The 23,862-nt window shown below is 42.4% G+C and overlaps 1 protein-coding gene across 4 annotated transcripts in view; it reads left to right on the top strand.

Annotated features, from left to right (window-relative positions):
- Cacna2d3 (calcium voltage-gated channel auxiliary subunit alpha2delta 3) overlaps window positions 1–23,862 on the top strand; it is an 812,834-nt gene that overhangs the window by 111,989 nt on the left and 676,983 nt on the right. The window lies entirely within an intron of this gene.

Raw genomic sequence — 23,862 nt, 5'->3', positions numbered from 1 at the left:
GTTTACAGGTCACATTTAATTGGCATTATTTTCTTTTATTTATTTATTTTTATTGAGAAAAGGAAGAAAAAAAACAAATTTCCACCTCCTCCCAGCCTCCCATTTCCCTCCTCCTCCTCCCACCCTTCTCCCCCTCCTCCCACCCTTCTCCCCCTCCTCCCACTCCTCTCCCCCTCCCTCTCCAGTCCAAAGAGCAGTCAGGGTTCCCTGCCCTGTGGTAAGTCCTAGGTCCTTCCCCCTCTGTCCATATACACTGGAGCACTGGACTGAGCTCCCAAGGTCCCAATGAGGAGCAGAAGGAGGGAGAACATGAGCAAAGAAGTTGGGACCACGAGGGGTGCACCTACCCACTGAGACAGTGGAGCTGATCTACTGGGAGCTCACCAAGGCCAGCTGGACTGTGACTAAAAAACCATGGGTTAATACTGGACTCTCTGAACATGCGAACAATGAGGGCTGATGAGAAGCCAAGGACAATGGCACGGGGTTTTGATCCTACGCAATGTGCTGGCTTTGTGGGAGCCTAGCCAGTTTGGATGTTCACCTTCCTAGATATGGCATTATTTTCTTTGTTGATGCTTACATCTTGAGTCTTCAAGTTGGTGTCTTGTGACCTGGTGTCTCTGATAGCTTGCCTGCTACATGATGTTGATGGAGCGGTGGGCTACGTTTCTGGCACCCGGCCGCCCGTACGGCTAGCTTTACCCGAAATAATTACACGGAAACTGTATTCTTTTAAACACTGCCTGGCCCATTAGTTCCAGCCTCCTATTGGCTAGCTCTTACATATTGATCTAACCCATTTCTAATAATCTGTGTAGCCCACGAGTGGCTTACTAGGGAAGATCTTAACCTGTGACTGTGTGGAGTGGGAGAGTCATGGCGACTCCTGAATCGGCTTCTTTCTCCCAGCATTCTGTTCTGTTTACTCCACCTATCTAAATTCTACCGTATCAGAGGGCCAAGCAGTTTCTTTATTAATTAACCAATGAAAGCAACAGATAGACAGATGATCCACCTCCATCAACATGATGTGGTAATATTACTCAGGTTTATTTTGCATACTTACTGTCTTAAACCTAGAAACAGCCACTTCACTACAACACTGTGTTTTTTTTTTAGTGGGCTGTCTATCTGTGAGATGCACCCCCCTAGACCACAGTCTGGGAGCTAAGGGTGTCCCATGTTCCTGCTTAGCCATTGTTTCTAGTATTCCTCAGGAAAAACAGGTTAGACTGTCCACATATGTTCATTGTCTCACTCTGCATTTGAATAATGCTTCATGGGTTTCCACTTATCATTTAACACACACACACACACACACACACACACACACACACACACACACAATCATACCTTCTTTCACACCAACCTCTCATAGGGGGAAAAAAACCCTTGTCTCTAAGTGTATATGGATGATAGAAATCACATACTAATTCATTTATCTGATCAGATTTTGTATAGAATACATTCCAGGATGATGCAGTCACCATGAAGATGATTATATAGAATCCTTTTGTGTTTGTCTTTCCTGTTCACACCATGTCTGCATTTTTGAGAACATTTAACCTCTTTCCCACTCATAATTTTCCTCCATCTTAATTTTGAAATATCTGTTTGTGTCCCTCACCACCAGTCTGAGTCTGTGCTCTTTTGGTGTTCTGACGTCCTGAGGCTTCTGCCCTAGTATGTTTCTCAGAAATGACTCAAGGGGACGAACAGTATTCTCTGATGGCTTATGGGTTGCTGTGTTCTTTATGCTTGAAAGTAATTAAAACCCTCAGCCCATCAGATCTTTTTACTTTGTTTTCTTTCCTCTTTCTCTTCTCCTCTCCTTCTATCAGTCTTCTTCTTTAATGGTGGTTATAATGTGTTTCCTGTGTTCTCACTTTGTCTTTTATAGTCAGAATCTCAGAGAATGTGTTCTTTCTCTTTAAGAGCTAGAAGTAGATATTTGCATAGAAGGAGTGCCTTAACCTCTGCAGAAGCAGGGGCCGTGTTTCTTTGATGCTATATGGATTCTACAGGAAAGGGAGCCTCTAATTTAGAAATAGTGCTGTGACCCACACAGCCTGCTAAAAGTTCTGGAAAATTAATTTTATGTGAAAATGAGCCACAGAAAGAAGATGGAAATAAAATCCCAGGGAAAGACAAAATGTACTACTGAGAATAAATCCGAGCAACATATCTACAGAGAGCACACCAGAAACATGCACCCAATATGTGACAGATACAGCTGCCTAATGAACATGGACCAAGAATCCATTAAGAAACAAACCCAGGATTGGAGTGAGTGTATGGCATAAACCTAAGGAAAAATCTTGGCAATCAGGAACTGAGAGCTTAAAAATATAAAAAAGAAATTTAGTAATAATGATTGAGCTAGAAAGAACATGCATAACAAACACAAAAGATAACTTCTTAAATGAGGCAGTAGATGAAAATTAAGAACATTTTAGATAGAAAAAATGCAAGAACATATTATAGACAGAAAAAAGAGATTTAACACGTGACTAATAGCAGCTCCTGATAAAGAACACCAAACCGAGGACCAAAGCTTTATGTTTCTCTATAATTCAAGAAAAAGTTCTTGGCATGAAAATGACTTGAATCTCTATGTTGTGACCCCAAAATGAGAAAGTGGCCATGACAACCAACATCTGAGACAGATGACATGTTAGCTGTCCACTGTCCATGTCTGGCCTTTTTAGTGCATAGTAGGTACTCAGCTGTTGTCTGCATGTATTAAAGCTTGAGGAGTAAATAAAAGATCCCCAAGAAAGTTTAGAAATTGTAATAATTTTATTTTCCTTATTTATAACTTTTTATACATTACCCATAAATGTTATAAAGTTGCTGCCTAATGAATTATGTCCTTCCACACAACCCATAGACTGAAGCCTACAGTGGTTTGTGAACCATCTCCCCACATGCTCATGCAGGGAACATTTGGTGTTCAGCAAGGAGGGGCACTCTCAGGAGCTAGTAGAGACTGTAGCTGGTTAAGACCTAGTTGGAAGATGTAGGCTACTGGGAAACAGTCTTTGAGGTTGTCATTGTTCCCCTCCTGCCTCTGGTCTGTTTCCTGTCTCCTATGAGCCTAACAGGTCTTCCCATGGACTCAATGTGCCATGGTATTCTACCCAAGCTTTGGAGGCTGAGCAACTGTGGCCTGAAGTCTCTGAAATCCTGGGTCCAAATCAGTCTTTCCTCTCATAAGCTATTTTTGTCATAATGAAAAAAATTACTCCTGTAAAAGTGTAGTCACCAGAGTATTTGTATTCAGAGATGTGACCTTTAAGAAGAAAAACCCATAGTAGTGGGGTCCTAATTCACTAGGACTGGTGTCCTATAGAAGTTGAACAGACATCAAGGACACGTCATAGGTACACACAGGAAAGTGGATAGAAGGGCACTGTGAGAAGGTGGCCCTCTATCAGCATGTAAGAGATGCCTTAGTAGGTATCAGCTCTGAGTGCACTTGACAATGAACTTCCAGGAGGTGTGACGGTCAGAGTAGACAGTCTCTAGGAAGACATGGTGATGGTGGCAGTGGCATAAGGGCCTGAAAGCAGCAGTAGTTGGCAGGGTTCACATACAGATCTTTTGAGCCATGGGCTGGGCGGGGAGAGACCTAGAGTACTCTGGGTAAAGGATATAGGTCAGGGTAGGCAGGAAGGAAGAAACTCAGCCTCAGAATAAGTCCATTAGCTTTTGGTGCCTACATGGCACTAACTGTGCCCAGTATTTTGGGAGGGGGATCTGGTGGATTTGGGGTGCAGGAGGACATAAGAAGGCAGCAAAGAGTCATGTGCAAGAGTTAAGGAAGGGGACCTAGGCTCAGGCTGCACTGCCTGAGGCAGGAGAAGCAGAGTCAGTGTGGTTTTAGGTGCAGGGCTTCTCTAACTCTCTGTCATCAGTCAGCATGCTTGTATTTAAGCTAAATGATCGCACAGTCAGCTGCACAATTGTGTTTCCTCAAAGCCACAGGCTGCTTAGAATGGAATAAAGTGATAAATCCAGGGTTCTCTGGGATAAAACAATAATCCATGTTCTTTGTAGAAATATGCTTCCTGTCATCAGCACTGTTTTCCCCCCGCAGAATCTGTATTGTAGATATCAAGAATGAGTGGGACTGTTCTGAACCCAGGTATAGCACAAATAATAAAAATCCAGAGATAGAAAAGCAAAGCAGCCAAGCCACTAGGGAGCTCTTACCTCTATGAAATCTTCAGACTGAAAGAGACTGAGTTCCTGTCTCATCCCATTTTATCTTCCTCTCTAATGCAGGGATTAAAGGCATGCACCACCACTCCCTGGTCTCTATGGCTAACTGGTGTGGCTGCTGGGATTAAAGGCGTGTACCACCACTGCGTGGTCTGTGTGACTGACTCTTGTGGCTGTTTTGTTTCTGGCCTTCAGGCAAGCTTTATTTATTAAAATACAAACGAAATACCACTACATTCCCCCTTTTTGTCTAAAACAACAAAGCTTATAACTAATATAAGAAAAACTGTATACAATAAGTACAGTAAGGCATTAAATACATCAACAATGTCTAGTCCATTTTCATTTGACAAATTCAGAGAAAATATTCCATATCTATCCTATCTTGCTGAGTCCAAAGTCTTGTACCTAACTTACTTTCTATCGTAACTTGCTTTCTGTCAGGAAAACAAGGAAAATGATAACTATTATTGTTTAGTCTTCAACTCCCTCAGAGACCCAAGAAGGAAATTATATTAACTGAATAAACAGGAAGTGTGAGCAATTAACTTCCAAACAATGTGAGTAATGACAGAAAAGCTGGCTTCCTGGGCAGTCACCCAAAGTTTCTCTGCAACATTGGAACATCCATCTTTGACCTACAGGCCTAGCATATCTGACAGACTTTTATGTGAAGCAGGATATTCTGAAAGACTGTCCCTCCTTGTTTTGACAATGTTTGGTAGTCACTTTCTTTTGTGTCCTGCTTGTCCAATTAAGACAGCATACTGTCAGCAGTCAAGGAAAGGGCATTTTCTTGACCAGTGACTTACTTTTGCCACAGAGAAAGTAAACTCCGTGTGGAGTTTCTTTAATGCTCATTATCTTCTCTGAAGTAGATTGGTGCTGCCAGGAGCATACAAATCCCATTGTCATAAAAAGAAAGGACCTAGGATATTAAACCATGTTAAATGCCATATTTTCATTTCTTCATAGATTCTCTGAAGTGTTTGAAGATGACCTGTCTAAAAGATATCTTTGTTTGACCTTGAAAATGTACCTAATTGTGACTACAGGTTTGATTATAATAGGTGATTAACTACTAACCTGCATTTCTTTATTATCCTAAACAGTTGGTAATAATAATGTTCAAGGACTGGAGATTTGCATTACACTGTTAAATGAGCTGTAGAGGTACAATACCTTGAACAAGAATAGAAATGTAAGTACAGTATGTTCTAATAAAATTAATCTAAATTTGTATCAATATATAAAATTTATATACAATATAAAAAAATCCAATCCAATGGAAAACATTTAAAACAAGTAGTTGCTTTTTAAAAGTAGATTCAATGACTTTTATCTTATCATATCTATATCCTCCCTTTTTTCTTTTCAGAGTAGATTCAATAATCTACTTTTTATCCTAGCATATCTCAGAGAGGGGGGCTTTGTATTTCCCTCTATAAAGAGGTCCCATCTTGCCTGACTCTTAGGGTCATTTCAGAAATGGAGTTTTGCCTTCCTTTCTCTACAAAGTTTGCTCAGCGTGCCATCCAATCTGTGAAACATGAAATCCAACCTGTGTCTTTTCTCTCAAAATCAAATAAATGCTATGATTAGGGAAACTGAGTATAAACCTGAAAGGGGACAGAAGCAGCATCAGGTGACCTGCTTCCAAGGTACTAGTTAGTGAAATGTCACAATGATATTGTCATAATATGATGGCATTACAAGACAGAGCCATGGTGAGACGCTCAAAGACCTGCTGAGTTATAGTGGGCCTGGTGTTTTACTGTCCCAGCCTTCCTGCTGAAACCGCTCCATTTTCCTATTTATGTATTTATGTAATTTTTATTCATATGGTAATCTCTTTAGAAATCCTCCTTAATTGGGCTTCTAAGATACTATTGTATAAAGTACCAGGATCCTAGAGTCCTCCTCTTCCATCCACTACCCATTCTATTTATATATATTTTTTATACCCTTAAAGGAAAATCTTTGTTTTCTCGTAGGATGGTCTGATAATAGCTTTGCCAGAGGTTAGCTTTAGATTTGTATTTGTTTGTTTGGGTGTTGGTATATGCACACACAACATGTTTGTGTTTGTATAGATACATATGTACATGTGTGTGCATTTCTGTGGGAGTTGCAGTGGGTGTCATTCCTTTTTCGATTTTGAGGCAGGGTCCCTTTCTGGGCCTTGGAGCTTGCTGATAAAACCAGGCTGGCTTTCTAGTGAGCTCTGGGAACCTGTCTGTCTCTGCTGCCCCTGAACTGGAGTTACAAGTATGTACTGCCGTGCCTGTGGAGTTTAGGGATCTGACTCATCTCTTTATTTTCATAAGGCAAGCGCTTTACCGATAGATATCTCCACACCCCAGACTTAAGCAAAGTTTCTCCAGCCTCAGTTCACACCAACTTCTTTAGAATACAAGAACAACTTACATTCCCACGGGCATGCAACAGACAGTTCGCTGATGCTCTCACCTGTGCTCATTACAGACATGGGATACAAGTCAGGAGGTCGCCTGTGTCTCATGTCGTTAGTCAGGGACAGCTAGCTCGTGTCTCAGATCTCTCATTTCTCTCCCCACTCCTCTGTCATCTCCCTTCATTTCAGAACTACTGTTTGGGCTTCAAGACTTCAACTGACAAGTCACTATGCCATTAGGATTTCGTCGTAATTCCTTGAAGCTGGACTTGGCATACTTCCCGTTGTCTGTCCTGTGGTTGGCCTCTTTCTGCAGTGTGGTCTCTGCTGTGCTATCACTGGGAACCTGCAGTCAACTGTCACTCCCCTTTTCTTCCTGTAATCTCTCCCCAACTCATCCATGTATCAGTGCCTAGTGATAGCATGCTTTCTTTGTGCCCTTCACCCTTGACTTGCTCTTGATGAAGGGTGTCATGAGACAGGCGTCGAAGTGGAGAAGTGTGGAGATACCAGGACTGGAAGAGGAAAAGAGGACTTGGTTGCTAGGAAGCCTAGACACCTCCCTCTTGGTCTTTTTCCTCATCCTCACACGCAGAGACTTTTTAGTTTTTTAAGATCAGGATTTGATCTACAGTCTCACCTAAGTTTTCTGTGCCTGTATTATCAACACAAGACTCTGAAATATGACTTCTAATATTTAAAGTTCAAACTCATCCCAGGTTTGGCTAGCTCATCCACACATCTTCATGTTAAAGGATGGTAATAACACCGTGTTTCTAATGTGTTTGATCATTCAGTGAGTCTTTGGATGTTAAATTCTTTGGAGAGCAAGAGGTTGTGACTGGGTTTCTTCCTGTTATGTATATTTTAATTTGGAGGAAGTGTTTGTGGGGTTGTATGTGCTGGGTATATTTGGATGATGCACTGGGCAGCAAAAAATTAGATTAGATGGGGCCCTAATAAAGACAGAAGGCTAAATTTTCTAATCCAGAGAGTCACCATAAAAATTACATAAAAATCTCACTTAAAGCCTTATTCTAGGTAATAACATTTCACTGAGCTACTGGCTTAGGTCTAAGATGGATCCAGAAGTGTGAATTTTCCCATTTCCTTAGACTAGATGGGAGACACTCCTCTAAGAAAGAATCCTGTCCACAGTGTGTGGATTGCTCGCTCCCTGTGCCTGCTCCCTGGCGGTCGTTTTCTATCTCTTGAGAGTTTATTGTCTCACAGTTCACAATCTCTTGCCTCTTCTCCACTCCTCCCATTTCTCCTTCTTGGGGGAAATGACCCAGAGAACAGTGTGGACCCAGGTTCCAACGAACTATTATCATTATATTTTGTAACAATGAAAATGTATTCTATAGGACCTCAGTGATGTATCTATGAAATTATAGTGTCCAGGAGCCTCTCTGTATTTGTATGTGTGATCAAAACGCATTGATCTGCAAAGTTAGGGCCTCGTTCCTATTGATCGTTCTGAGCTTCGGTTTGCCTATATCAAACTGAAGTTGATAACACTATGTTTATGATGTTGTAAAGATTGAGTGCTAAATACTGAAAACAACATTCGAATGTGTTACGTGAGAACAAGCATTGCTATATCGTATTGCTGTTACTATTGTTGTAGACATATTTGAATTAAGGTAAGTTCTTTGCAGCTTCCTCATCAGAAATACTCCTTGTTAGGAATTCATAGAAATCAGTGAGGAGAACCAGAAACATGGTGTTCAAAAACAGTTTGTGTGTGTGTGTGTGTGTGTGTGTGTATAAAGGGATTGATATGAGTTCTGCGGTAAAGATCCCTATCTACCGTGGAGAAGTTGTCTTTGGGATTTCTCTTGAAGAGTATTAGCAGGATATCTCCCTGCCCTCCAGCTCCAGCTCAAAGGCACTGCCAGATGCAGATAGAAGCACAAAAACCCTTTCAGTCGAGTGTGGTCGGCCTCCCTGATTTCACCATCAGTGGAGAGAATATTTGGTTTCAGAGGGAGGAGCGGCAGCTCTGGCTTTCCCATGCTTAATGACCCTTTACAGTCTATCACATGTGTTTTCTCTTGTGTTAAAACTCTCTCAGCCCAGATTCTTCCCTTTAAAAATAGAGCCATGTTTGATTTAATGGTAAAGTTTATAGAGCTGAGGAGAGTTAAGAGTCATTCTGGCATTAAAACCCACTAAGCCTTTACATAAATATATTGTTGTCATCTTGAAATTTTCCAAACCAAACACAGCCTTCACTTGGGCATCTGGCAGAGCTTTGACATATAAAAGGAGGGAAACTATGGGTCCTTTAAGTTCCTCCTCATGCTGTGACCACTCTTTGAATTCACAAGAAGCTGAAAAAACTGCAGCATCAGGACACACATTGGCAGAAGGCCACGCGAGCATTAATTACCTTGCTGATTGAAATAACATACCAATAACAGGCGAGTCACATTGAAAACTGGCATTTTAGTGCCTCCTCTCCTCGAGGCTTACAGGACCCTCCTGGGTGGACCATCTTTTGCAACAATTCCTAGGCCACCTTTCCCGAGGCAGCGTTTCTGGCAGATGCCTCTTTGGAAGCCTCTCACCACTTTTTCATTACCTATAGTGAAGTAGAGTCCTTGGGGTTCCATATTCTAGTCCCTTCCCGGCTGCTGTGGCAAGCTCTTCCCTAGCCTTTTCATACTGGGTGCTCGCATAGGCTGTGTCCTCTGCTCTGAGACTCTTTGCCATTAAAAGAGCCAAGTATTTTGGCTTTCTCTTAAGTCATCCTTCATGTATCCCATGAAAGCCCTTTCTAAACACATTGACCTAAGAATTAATTGTTTTGCCCTCATATGTTCAAGTAGAAATGGATACATAGAGTTTACAAGATCCGTTAAATGTTGCAGTATAAATGATTCACAAAATAACAAAAAAAAATTGAAGTGGGATGTAGAATGTCATTGTCAAATTTAGGAACAAAAACTAGGCTTTGTGAAGACTCACCATTGGACCACATCCTGAAAGAAGGTTCAATGGATGGAGTCTTAGAAATGGAAGACCCTCAGATTTGAGATTGCCAGCATCTCCTCTGATGGGCCCACAATTGTGCCACTAGTGAAGTCTGGTTGAAATTGTTAAGTCAATCCTTGTTACAAGCCAGGATACCAAAGCTACTCATTCTTGAGCCTGCTGAGGGAAAGGCCACCTGCTGAGCAATGGGGCAGCTTTTGAGGCCCTCCTGTGCCCTATGGCAGCTTCCTTGGATGCAGCAAAGTTTGAGTATAAATCAGTAGACACTGGAGACAAGGAGAGACTTACTTCTCAGAGCACCCAGAATGCCATGAATGTGCTAGAATGTGGGGAATAACAACAGGAACACGCAAGTGTGCGTGCACACACTCACACAAATTTCTCTTTGATGATGTTGTGTTCTCTCTTGATGCTGTCAACATTGAAAATGTTTTTTTTTTTTTCCTGTCAGGAACCTTTGTTAAGAGCAATCTACACAAAATCTGCTATCTTTGTCCCAGTCCCTGTTTCTCTGTGTAGGAAAATGCTACTGAGAATCTCATAATAATATAAAACCATGGAAGGCAATTTGTAGCTTTCCATATCATCCTTTCCATTCTGGGGGTCTCATTTTGTCATTTTGTCTATTTGTGTCTGCCCCTTTCTTTCTCCCATTGGACTGACTTTCAGACTAGAGCAAGCAGGGTCTAGTTATGACTACTGAAGCAGAAATGCAGATCCAATGAGTAATTATTAAGAACTTTCTGGAATATTAGCTGTTTCACTTGCTGCAGTGACGAGTGATGGAATAGTCCATTAGACATTTCTGTTCCCAGCAACTCTTGAGAATTGATTCCAATCTGAAGCAGCCAACCACTTTGATCAATACCATAATTACTCTTATTGATGGATTGTTTTACAATGGTAGCCATCAAGGCAGTCCGTCAGCTCAGGAGGCACCAGAACTGTCCCCTGCAAGCTGTAATGTACCGCAAATATCTGATTCAAATCAACTTACTATTGAGGCCAGGATGACAAGCGTGAAATTAATTGTTCCACTCCATGTAAGACCTGCATTCTTCTTTTGAGAGAGTAATTGGTTGCTGTATGTAGCAGGGGAGCTGGGGTAGCGTTGCCTCTCTGTGATGTTTGTGGACTTATTTCCCCCCTCCTCTTTGAGGTGTCAGCAATGTTGTTTGGCTGCAGTTTCTGCTGTTGTTTTTGACTCTGTCTTGTCGTGGCAGAAAGAATACTTGGCTTATAGAAAGGTTGACTGCAGTTGCTGCAAACTTCTTTTTTTGAAGCTTATTCATAAAAGAAGGGAGGTGTAATTTCATAAAGCAAACGCCGCTAGATGTAAAGACACAGATTAATCATAACACATTAAGAGTGTGTGACTTCAGTATCCCATTCTCACAATAGAGAAGCCATCAGCAAAACACCCATAAAGATAGGCATTTGAGTTAAGTGACATCAAAGATACAATGCATTTAATGGACATGTACAAAATATTCCATCCAAACCGTCCAGAATACACAATAAAAGTCACAAAATCATTGGGGCATACCTGGAAAACTTACATTCTACAAAATTGGAAAATATGGAATTAGTAGATGAATTTATAGACACACATGGCCCAGCAAAGCTGAATTAAATTTAGATAAATTGGTTAAAAAGGTCTATAACAAATTTGAAGTTAAAGGAATAATAAAAAATTTCCAAGCTAAAAAATGTCCAGGCACAGATAGATTCATTGATTAATCCCATATAACCTTTAAAGAAAAAGCACCAAATCCTTTTCAAAGTTTACATAAAACGAAGAAGGGCATACTAGAAAGCTCTCCCTTGAAACCCTTTTACTCTGATACCAAAACTAAATAGAGACCCACAAACAAAATTTACAAATTATAAATTAATCTCCCTAATAAACAGATAGATGTTTATTTGTGTGTTAAAAAAGTCAACAAAATACTTGCAAAGAGAGTTCAGGAACGCATCACAAAGGTCATCCACCACGGTCAAGTTGGCTTCCTTTCAGCAGTTCGTGAGCTATTCCACAAATGCAAATCAATAAATGCAATACATCACATAGATGAACTACTGGGCAGAAATCACATTATCTCAACAGATGCAAAAAAGGCTTCCAGCAACTTTCGACATGATTTCATAATAAAAATCCCTGGATAAAATAGAAATATAATGGACCTTTCTCAACATAAGGCTTGATATATATAGTCAATATTATACTAAATGAGGACAGACTCAAAATATTTTTGCTAGGAACTAGAGAGGTGGCTCATCAGGTAAGAGTGCATAGTGCTTTCCAGAGGAATTGAGTTTGGTTCTCAGCCACCACATCAGGAGGCTTACATCCATCTATACCTCTAGCTCTAAGGGCAGCCAGGGTTTCTGGCTTCTTCAGACACCTGCACTATTAAGGACATGCTCACATTCAGAAACACACATATGAACACAATTTAAAAGTAATGAGAAAAGTTTTTAAAAAGTATTTTTATTAAAATTAAGAACAAGATAAGGGTGTTATTACTTTTTCTGCTGTTGTGATGAGACACTATGGCTTCGGCAACTTGTAGAAGAAAGAGTTTATTTGGGGACGTGGTTTCAGAGTATTATATTCCATGACCATCATGGCAGCAGGCGAGTAGGGATGGTGCTGGAGCAGTAGCTTACAGCTCAGATCTTGATCCACAAGTAGAAGGCAGAGAGCTACGTTGGGAAGACACATCTTTTGAAATCTAAAAGTCCACTCCTAGTGATACACCTCCACAAACTCACATCTCAGAATTCTTCCAAAATGGTTTCACGGATTGGGGAAAAAAGTATTCAAACATATGAGCCTTTGGGGACCATCCATATTCAGACCACCATAGGTGTCCACTCTTTCTCCTCTCATTCGTGGTAGTGTTTGAAGTTTTAGATAGAGGACTCAAGTGAAGGAAATAAAAGGGATATAAGTAGGAAAGAAAATTCAAAGTATTCTTAGTTGCAGATAACATGATTCTATACATAAGAGACCTGAATGACTCTGTTGGAAACTCTTAGATCTTATAAGTACTTCCAGCAAAGTGGCAGATACAAAATTAACATGCAAAAATCAGAAGCATTTATATATATAAACAATAAACACGCTGAGGAAAGAAAATCAGTAAAACATTCCCCATTGCAGCTGCAAAAAAGAAAGAAAGAAAAGCTTATCAAGAAAATGAAAAACCTCTGTAATGAAAACTCCAAATAAAGAAATTAAAGATATAAAAGATGGAAGGACAACCCATTTTCATGGATTGGAAGAATTAATATTATAAAAATGACTGTACTACCAAAAGCAATCAAAAGATTTAATAAAATTTCCATTACAATTTTCAATGACATTCTTCCAAGAAATAGAAAAAAAATCTTAATTCCACATTTAAGCCACAAAGACCCTGGGTGGTCAAATCAATCCTTAGTTAAAAAGAATAATCTGGAAGGTATGATCATATTTGATTACAGAGCCACGGAAACAAAGCTAGCATGGAATGTTGGCACTAAAACAGACATGTAGATTAATGGAAAAGAACAGGAAACCAAGAGAAAACCCCCGTAACTGTAGCCACCAGTTTTTTTTCCAAAGATGCCAAATGTACACAATGGCAAAAAGATAACCTCTTCAACAAATGGTCCTCAGAACCTGAATATCCACATGCAGAAGCATGAAAATAGATAATTATCTCTCACTCTGTACAAGAATCAACTCCAAATGTATTGAAGACCTTAATGTAAGACCTGGACCTCTGAAATTATTAAAAGAAAGAGTGGGAAAAACATTTCAAGATGTCTATATATATCTATATATAGGCAAAGACTTCTTGACTCTGCTTGCTTAGGAAGTATTGTCAGCAATTGGCAAGGGGTATCTTGTGAAATTAAAAGAAAATAATCAGAGAAGACAATTATTGGATGAAGAGACAGCCCACAGAATGATAGAAAGTCTTTGCCACTTAAATATCTTATAGAGAAATAATTTATAGAATATATCAAGAGCTAAAAAAAAATCTAAACAACTGGACCTCAAGTAGCCTAATCAATAATAACACAATGAACATGATTCTGAAAGATATGTAAATGGCCAATAAACGTTTGGCCAGGTATTTCATTCCACTACCTGTGAGAGAAAGAAAAATTAAAACTGTGCTGCAATTCTGTCTCATCTCTGTCAAAAGTAAAGTCACTTAGACAACAAATAATGTTGAATTCTGGTGAGGATGTGTGCAAAGTGAACCATTATACCCTGATGGTAGGAATATAAGCTTGTCTATCCCTTCTGGAAATCAGCATGACCTTTCTCAAAGAATAGACATACTGTATGATCCAACTATAATACTCACGGATGGTAAAGGACTCCAGGTCAACACATCATTTGCATATTAACATTTACTTCCCAGTGGTCTTAATAATTATGATATGATATAAGTCTATGTGTTTACCAACAGAGAGCTGGATAAACTAAATGTATACACACACACACACACACACACACACACACACACACACACACACATGGTCTTAGTTTGCCTTCTATTTCCATGGTAAAATACCATGACCAAAAACTGTCTCAGTGAATATAGAAGGAAAACCAGAGAGGCAGTGGGTTGTGTGTCACTAGCTGCTGTTAGTTAACAGAACCCGAGATCTCCTAAGGGTCCTCTAAACCCAGTGGCACTCAGAAGTCTGTCAAGGAGAAACTCCTCCTGTAGCCAAAGGAAAATCAAGGACTCCTGAGATAATGGGGTGGGGGTGGTAGTCCCAGCTGTTGATTGTGGGCTAGCCCGTCCTCAGGTACCTGTGCACGGTGCTGCAGGACATCAAGAAGTTGGCAATAGGTGGGAGAGGTGCTGTAGAGCATTGCTGTTGGGAAATTAGTCACACAAGTGTACAGCTGGGGCCAGCAGTTCAGAGGCTGGAGAGACAGAGGGTCATCAAAATATTGTAACTGCCATACCCTGAAGGCCTATTGGATGGAGATTCTACTATGGGTGGGAATAAGTTGGAAGTTAGCAAGGGGCTCTTTGAGGCATGACGCTATATTTAATTAAATCCTATCCCACTTATTTTTGTGTCATTGTGACTGAATATTTGACATACAACACTTCCCAGGAGGAATTATTTTGGCTCATGGTTTCAGAGCACTCAGTTGTGATTTCTTGGTCCTGTTTGCTTTGGCAGAACAGCATAGTCTCAGGAGTATGAGGTAGAGGCACTTTTTTGGAATAGAGGAGGCAGGAAGTGAAAGGGAATACAGGAAGAGTCTATGTCAAGTTATATCCCTCATAGACCCCACCTTAGTGACCTACATCCTCCAACTTGGCTCCACTCTCTGATGTGGGAGTCTTTTGTTTTGTGTTGATTTCATTGATTAAATAAAGAAACTGCTTGGCCTTTAATAGGACAGAAAATTAGGTAGGCGGAGTAAACGGAACAAAATTCTGGGAGAAAGAAAGCCGAGTCAGGCAGTCGCCATGATTCTCCCACTCCAGACAGACACAGGTTAAGATCTTTCCTGGTAAGCCACCTTGTGGTGTTACACACATTAATAGAAATGGGTTAAAGCAAGATGTGAGAATTAGCCAGTAAGAGGCTGAAACTAATGGGCCAAGCAGTGTTTAAAAGAATACAGTTTCCGTGTAATTATTTCTGGTAAAGCTAGCCGGTGGCCGGGAGCTGAGCGGTGGGAAGTGGCCCATAGCTCCTACAATGGGTGTAAAGCTAGCTGGGTGGCGGGATGTAGCCCCACCGCTCCTCACTACAACTCTGTCTCTTCACCATTCATTCCCCAGTAATGCCATCTTATTAATGATCCCATCAAGTACATAATCTACTCATTAGGTCAGAGCTCTTGTGATATAATAGTCTCTAGAAATTCCACCATAGATAACACCCCCCCCACACACATACATACATACATACATACACAAAGGAATCTGATTTTCTAATCTTCTATGTATTTCTTAGTCCAAAAGGAAAATGAGCTGTCACGGATGCTATGAGAACTGATTATGGAAAGGGGGATTCTGTAGACTGAGCACTTGCTGTGTGTTAGCACACTTTAGGTCCTACTGTAACCCAAGTACATGCGATGCTAGATCTTGAAGGTTCCATTCTTGTGCAAAGCTTGGGAAGGCAGACAGCAACTGTATCCCCAAATATATGGGATAATGTCAGATAGGATTGGAAAGGAGGCAGAGAACAACAATCTTGGCTGACACTAGGAAATAAAAGGCAAGAGAAAGTTAAGATAGGTGTCCTGATTAGCTTTAATTGTCACCTTGACACAATCTAGAATCATCTGAGGGAAGAAGCCTCAACTGAGGAATTGCTTCAATCAGGTTGGTCTGTGGTTATAGGTGTTGTTTTGGTTATTAGTTGATGCAGGAGGTCAGGCCCACTGTGGAAGGCACTGTTCCTTAGGTAGGTTGTCCCGGGCTGTAAAAGAAAGCTATATAAGCATGCTAAGCAGTGTTACTCCATGATTTCTGCCTCTGAGTCTCTACCTTGATGGCCCTCAATAACAAACTATGACCTGGAGGATTGAACAGAACTTTCCTTTCCATAAGTTTCTTTTGGTCAGAGTATTTTATCAGAGCAAGAGAGAGGACTTTAGACCAATAGGTTTGACTCCAGCATAGCTCACAGAGCTGAAGCTGCCTGAAACCTTGAACATAGTTTGTCTTTGAGACGTTTAGGCAGCAGAATTTTCCTTTTGCACTATGGATGAGGGGGTGGTTTCCCTGCTATCAGCATTCACAGCAGGGTAGGAGCTAGACATAAGGGTTCCTATTTTCACTCAGTCGTGTAAATGTTTGAAAGTATTGACCAAACACTTTCATAACTCCTGGAGAGATCAGAAGTGATAAATAATAAATAACATACAATTCAAGACCAGGGGAGCTGGGGGAAGCCCTGGATGATGCTGGCTGGCATGGCAGACTCCACATTGCTCAATCAGACATGATTAGATACAGCGAGGAGCTCCATTCTCACACAGATGAAACAGCAGCCTGATGGCCGGCCATGCTTTCCTGCTTCTTCCCCTCAGCTTTGATGCTGGGACTACATGAGCTCCTCTTTTCATAGACCACTCAAGGTCTCACCTCCCTGTGGACACATAGTTGCCCTTCCCCCCCTCCTGAAATGGGCTGTAGCTCATTGTAGGCCAACTAGAAACTTCCCTTCAGGGGCTGGGGAGAAAGACACACTTCCTCTCAGGATGCCTTTGCAACATACATGTATCTGGTCCCTGCAATGGCTTACTTGTGGCTTTTAAAGGGCAGAACAGAGCTGGGATGAGGTGAGAGAGGCTGTCAGAGCAAGTACAGATCCGGTGCACCGCTGGAAGGTCCTGGTTCTCTTGAGTGCCTGTCTAAACAAGAAAACATTGAGATTCAGAAAGTACCCTCCCAAAAGAAAAACCTGAAGGATCTTTCTCTTCAGGAAGCCACATTAATGAGCCTAATGTCTGTTGTCTGGTAACACAGAGAAATGGGAAATTTCGTCATCGGCTATAGTGAAAGAGATTTTCCTAAGGTGACAGGATGAGGTGAGGCCCAGCCACCTAGCCTCTGAACTGGTGTGGCCCTGCTGCGCAGCCACGTGACCAAAAGAGTCCCCTTAAGCAACTTTTATGATGACAGTATCATCAATATACATCAAAAAGGCTTTATGTGAAGGAAACACACACAATTAAAAGTCCATCCGGGGAAAACAGAAGCGTGCTGGTGCATTTGTGTAAATGCAGAATTGGGACTTCTCAGACATCCACAGCTGCCGCCACCAAACCAGGCTTTCCAGCCACTCCGCTTTTGCAGTGCTCAGGGATTTTCGCTTGGTTGCGAGACCAGCTGCTCCGTTCCTCTCGGTAATGTCTGGGTAGAGGCGTCTTGATTAAGCATGCCTCCTCGTCCTCCTCCTTGGAAATGTGGACTCTTCAGCTTCGCAGCTTCTAAGAACCGAACCAAGTCCTGTTTGGGGTGTGTTAACGTTGAGTCAGCTTTTCCCTCTGTCATTCGCGGAAGGACGTGACAAACCTGTCTTCTTGGGGAGCAGACTCGGATTTCCTGTTCAGTGCAGCAGTACGGCTCCTTGCAAGCCTCATCTCTGAGCTTTTTTTTCTCTTTCTGGGAACAGACCCCTGGATTGAGTGCCTCAAATCCTTGACTTGTCTCACGCGGTGCTTGGGATGTGTCTTGGGCTTCACAAAACCTCTCTTTCTCTTTGGCCTGGAGCAAGGCTGCAGCCATGTGGGCTGACCTTTTCTCTCTTGAACATGCCGCCTCTCACCTCAGGACCCAGACTGCCATCCATGCTGCTTCTGCATTCCGCGATCATCCTTAACTTCGTCATACACCTGGCTCCGCACTAAAGACTCAGCGAGAGTCATCGCGAGAGCTAGCCCCAGCTAGGCTGTCCCAGTCAGTCTTCTCGTGAGAGCTAGCCCCAGCTAGGCTGTCTCAGTCAGTCCTCTCGCGAGAGCTAGCCCAAGTGAGGCTGTTTTAGTCAGTCCTCTGCTCACTGACATCACGTCATGCACTCTTGCTTTGTTTCTATACAATTACAAGGTCCCCAAATTGGAACTGATTGACTGCTGTCTCCTGCTTTGTCCTATAGATTATAGCATCAGAAAAGTGACAGTGTTGCCTGTCATTTTCCCTGTTGTATTTTCGATGCTTCCATCCTGGCACATAGTAGGTCTCAGTAGGAGTTCCAAAGAACAAATGGCTCCATGGTCTACCCATTGCTTCACGCAGGGACCTCATCTGAGAGCTCAGCACTTGATCTCAGCATCTCCCCTCAGCTTTTGTTAGCCAGGAAGGAAAGGTAGAATAGGATACTCAAATTTAAGTAGACCTTCTGATTCTCTAATTTGCACACTTATGTGTGCATGTGTGTGCATGCATGTTCTCGTGTGTGTGTGTGTGTGTGTGTGTGTGTGTGTGTAATACTCAAGCCCATATTCCTTTGGGTCTGGAGTGTGGTTTCATTCAGGGACATCTTGATTCCTTCCTGTTAAATGTACCACGAGACCTAGCTGAATTGTAGGGGTGTCTGCGTATCTTTTCTGCTGCTGCTGGGCTTGGCTATTGATCCCACAATTGCTTCATTTATGCATATTTTCCCAGCCTTTGAGTAGTGAGTGCTGGAGTCCTGAGTGCTCATCATGAGAACCACGAAGTAGGAGTTGCTGGCTAAAGTTCCTTATCTGGACACAGAACTTGGCAACTTCAGCATCTCCTTGAATGGATGAAGTTGTTTTGTCATGGATGGAAGGACATTACGATGCCTGTTTCGGGTGCTGTTCTACGGAGGATGAAGAAATGTAAAGGCTGCTTTCCCTTCACACAGGCAGCCTAGGGGGAGAAAGATGTCAGTTTCTAGTGTCCGCGACACCCTGTCTCACATTCCACCCTACTCTAGTGAGATGTGGGAAGGGGGAGTTTAGTGCTTTAATCTGAAATGTGAAGTCCTGGATCACAGAGGATGCACCGTCCTTAGGTTTCCTCCATAGGCACTGCAGGAAATCCCTCCACGGTACTTGTTAAGGTGGCTCTGTAGCAGCCCTGTGAAGCCCCTGTGGCTATCCTGGGGAAGGGGGTGTGTGGAAGCAGGTGGCTCTGGGGATCTCGTGGGGGGAAGCCTGAGTTTCAATTATTTGCTACTGCTCTCTAAGGAACTCTTCATATTTCACTCTAGCGTGTTCCCAGAACCCATGACAGGCTGCGTAATTGCTGGACCGACATAAATCTATAGCAAGGATGGATAGATTTTGCTGACGTGTTTGCTTCGGCTGCAAGACTTGGTAGAACATGTTGGCATATCATCTCACAGGCTCAGGCTGTGGTGGGGAACAGGGGAGCAAAGCTGCTGTGACTTCAAGGTTACGATGTAAGATGGGGTGTCGTAGTAAATGAAGCACTATTTCCAGACTGTTACCTAAAATGGTGAAAGTTGGGAGGATGTGAGAAATGGCTCCATTATAGACACGGCAAGTGCCCTCTGCTCAGGGTTACATCTGTGACATGAACACCCTGGCCAAAACCCTGACTAGCAAGAGGTTGAGAGGTAACTGTGTTCAGGCTCTTGGGAGAGATAATGAAAGAATAAGAGGAGAATCTTTATTGAACTGTTTCAAAGTTTTTAGTCTTAGAACATCCACCCATTCAGTTTACAGGCAGCTGTGTGCATGGTAATTAGCATGGTGATGGGATAGGGACCTCAGGGGAGGGAAAGGCAGGCAGTTTTCTTGCCAGCAGGACCTGTACTCCATTGGAAAAGTTACTGTGCAATTGCACAATTGCAGATGCTTCTCAACTTGTGCTGGGATGTGTCCTGATGCCACACCATTGTATACTGAAAATGCGGGTTGGATTTTTTGGCTATACCTAGCCTCTGGGACATCCCATCTTAGCAACACAACATACTGCACCTCATGGTTTGCGTGACTGATGCAATCTCAGCTCGCTGCTTGTTGTCCAACACTGGGTGGAAGTATCATATCTCTTATGGCTGACCTAGGAAAAGACCAGAGTCCACAGTTAGAAGCATGCTTTCCAATGAATGCAAGTGGCTTTACATAGTTTAAAGTAGAAACTTTGAAAGATGAGGGCCATATCCAATGATAGTTCCCTGCCTCAGCAGCTCCCAGCTAAGTTACCCATTCCGCTGACACTAAAGGCAATGACAATTTTCCCTGTGTGCCTGGGATATGCACATGTGTGCATGGTGGGAGGAATGAATTCCATGTGTGTGCATGAAGGCCAGAGGAGGACATTGAATGTCCTCCTTGATCACCTGCCACCTATTCCTTTGAGGCAGGGTCTCTTATTTAACCTGGAGCTGGGCTGTTAACCAGCAAATCCCAGTGATCTCCCTATCTTTGTGCCTCACAGTGCCAGGATTATAGATGCACAAAAGGCCAGTAGTGGCTTTTTGCTTGGTTTCTAGAGATTTGAATTCAGATCCTCGTGCTTCTGTATGGCAATTACTTGCTGAGCCATCTCTCCATCCAAGATTTTTTTTCTCATTTCTTATTTGATTTCCAGCAGACATTGTAAAGATTTGCTAAATATTAGTTGTAATTAAACAGTTCAGTAATCTACTTGCTTCATAATTAAATATTACAGATAAAACCTAAGTGTTGTGAGGAGCTGTGGGCTGCTTCCCTGCCCCCCCCCCCAGCTCCTGGCCGCCAGCTAGCTCTAGCTTATGCCCGGAAATAATTACACGGAAACTGTATTCTTTTAAACACTGCTTGTCCCATTATATCTAGTCTTTTCTCGGCTAACTCTCGCACCTGGACTAGCCCATTTCTAATAATGTGTGTAGCCCACGAGGTGGCTTACCAGAGAAGATCTTAACCTGCGTCTGTCTGGAGTGGGAGAATCATGGCGACTCCTTGACTCAGCTTCTTTCTCCCAGCATTCTGTTCTGTTTACTCTGCCTACCTAATTTTATGTCCTATTAAAGGCCAAGAAGTCTCTTTATTTAACCAATGAAATTAACACAAAACAGAAGACTCTCCCCAATCACCTAAGTTTTCCCAGCCAGCTCTCAATCCAGGTTATAGATAGATTTATGCTTTTCTAGGGAAATTTTGCTATACTTCCATGTGTGGGTGTGGGTGTATAGTAGAGTGTCGTGGTGGTGGTGTTGTGTGTGTGTGTGTGCATGCGCGTGTGCGCGCTGTGGGAAGTGCCTACTGTAGTTCTAACACATGTGGTACATGCTGGGAAAATGCCTTTTGTGACTTTCTTATTTTACTCAGGAGTCCACTTGTATTAATTCATTTTCTTACCTGTGAAGGTGGCTGGCAGTATTAACCACCGATAAAAGTTATGCTTATCCGTATCATTGTCTGCACTCTTAGAAGGTAGCATCTTTCTTACCGACTAAGTAAGCATAGTTGATGAACTAGCTCACATTTGCTGGGTGCCTGCTGTTTGCCAGGCTTTGGTTCTGAGTCTTTCATGTGGATTTTCCCATTTGATCCTAAGAATGTCTCAGGTGAGTGGGTTCATATTTAATCATAATTTTACAGATGAGGCCAATTGAGGCACGGAGAGGTAAAGGGATCTACTCCAGGTCATAAAGGGAGGAGTCATATTAGATCTGAAGCCCAGCAGTGCCATATACAGCCCAGGATTTGCTGGCATTCCTGAGTGCCTATGATTTTGGAATATCAGTTGTCAAATTCATCCTATAGGTCTGAGGGCGACCGGATGGTGCCTGGATCTGAGCATTTCTTATTAGTTCCTTGATGCCCATTGAGTAGCCTGGGTGTGCTGTGGTCTTCCTAGTCCCCAGCAGTGAGCAGTGAGATAGATACAGACCACAGAGGGCAGTTCTGAGTGATCCCCTACAGAAGGCATACATGTCCATACCTGGCAGAGCAGGACCCTTGTGTTTTATTGCTTGGCAGGTAGTGTTTGTTAAACTGCATGAATAATGTGTCCCTTGGTGGAGTTATAGGAGACTCCATGTTCTGTAGTGACACTGTTGTCTGCGGTCTGTATTGTGTCTGCACAGAAGGAAACCACCCCATGTCATGTCCCGAATGCTGGAGTATTATGCCCACTTGCTGCCCAGTCACAATATGGCAGATTCGCTATTCATCCGGTTCAATCAGCATTAACACAATAGGCTGTGGTGCCCACCCAGATGTAGTGGGCGGTGTCCCTGTCTGATTGCAAAGATTGCAGCCTAGTGTTTGAGGAAACCGCTCTCTCACTTCTTGTCCTGGGATCACGTCTATGGATTGATTTTTTTTTCTGTTCGTGTGTTTAAAATAAAATGAAGTAATAGAAAGGTTCTCTTATATTTAATGTATCTTGTGTGGTGATGAAAGATAATCACAGTGCCTGTGATTTTGTTCTTTGAAAATCAGGAGAACAGTTAAGGACAGAGGAAGTGAAAGTCAGACGGCTTTAAACTAGAGGATCCCTTAGTTGTCCCAAACGCTCAGATGAAGACGTGGGTTCAGCTTTTCTCCTCGTCTTTCATCTTAGAACTGGAAAAGGCTTAATATCTCATCTTTTCCTTTTCTATGCCTGCCGTATGTATGGTGCTTGTATGCGGTTATATGGGTACATGTCATGTGTGTATTTGGGTATTTGTATACTCATGTATATGCACATATGGAAGCCAGAAGTCCATGTCAAGTGTCTATCTTGATTGGTCCCCTCCTAACTTTCGGAGGCAGTCTCTTGCTGAACCTGGAGCTCATGGATCGGCTAGAATGGCTGGCCAGCAAGTTGCAGGGTCTGCTTGCCTCTAATTCTGGGGGATCTGAAGAGGTTCCCATGCATGAGCCACTGAGCCATCTCCAAAGCCCCTTTCATATTTTTTGTTATTTTTTTGAAAAATGGATACCAGCTACCAAATGGAAGGGAAATAAATCCATGAAGGTAATTTTATTAAAGTTCTTGTTCCAATTTTCTATTTCCAGTGGACTCATAGCTGAGCTCAGACTTAAATTCATGGACACAGCTCTGCTTTTCAGGAATCTATTCTTCCTTAGTCTCTGGGAGGAAACCTTGCAAAGTTTCAGATTCATGGCTAGTGTGTATAGATAAAATCTTTTATTTTCATTGTTACTATTTTAAAATATTTTCTCTTTAATTGTTTATGAGGGTGCAGTATGTGTACACGAGTACAGTGCCTGCTGAGACCCAAGAGGCTCTCAGAGTCCTTGGAGCTGGAGGACAGGTGGTCGTGATTCTCCCATCATCAGCCCGGAACCAAACTCAAGCTTTCTGCAAAAGCAGTGTATGTTCTTAACCGCCAAGCCACCTCTCCAGCTTTTATTGCTTGGGAATTTCATACATGCCTATAATGAGTCTGTCAAATCCACCTCCTACTGGCCCTTCTCAGCCTGCCCTGTCCTCTCCACCATCGCTTCTCCTCCCATCTTCATGTGTTCTTTTTTTGAAGCTTACTGAATCCCCCCAGTGCTGCCTTTATCTGCATGGGTGTGAGACATTGACCACAGTATGGGTAGCCTCTCAAGGGTCACATCTCTGAAGAAAACTCACTTTCCTCCTCTACCAGCAACCAGTGAGCAATAGCTCCTCAGGAGTGTAGCATCCTGAACCCCTTCCATTCATGCTGGGAGTTCCCCTGCCTTGCTCTTGTGCATAAAATCAGAGCCACCATGAGTTTATCTAACGGCCTTGTCATGTCCAGCAAATACCGCT

The sequence above is a fragment of the Microtus pennsylvanicus genome, chromosome 10 (assembly GCF_037038515.1).
Source record: "Microtus pennsylvanicus isolate mMicPen1 chromosome 10, mMicPen1.hap1, whole genome shotgun sequence".
NCBI lineage: Eukaryota > Metazoa > Chordata > Mammalia > Rodentia > Cricetidae > Microtus > Microtus pennsylvanicus.
Note: the sequence above shows the minus strand (reverse complement) of the source record. Positions and strands in the feature narration are given on the sequence as shown.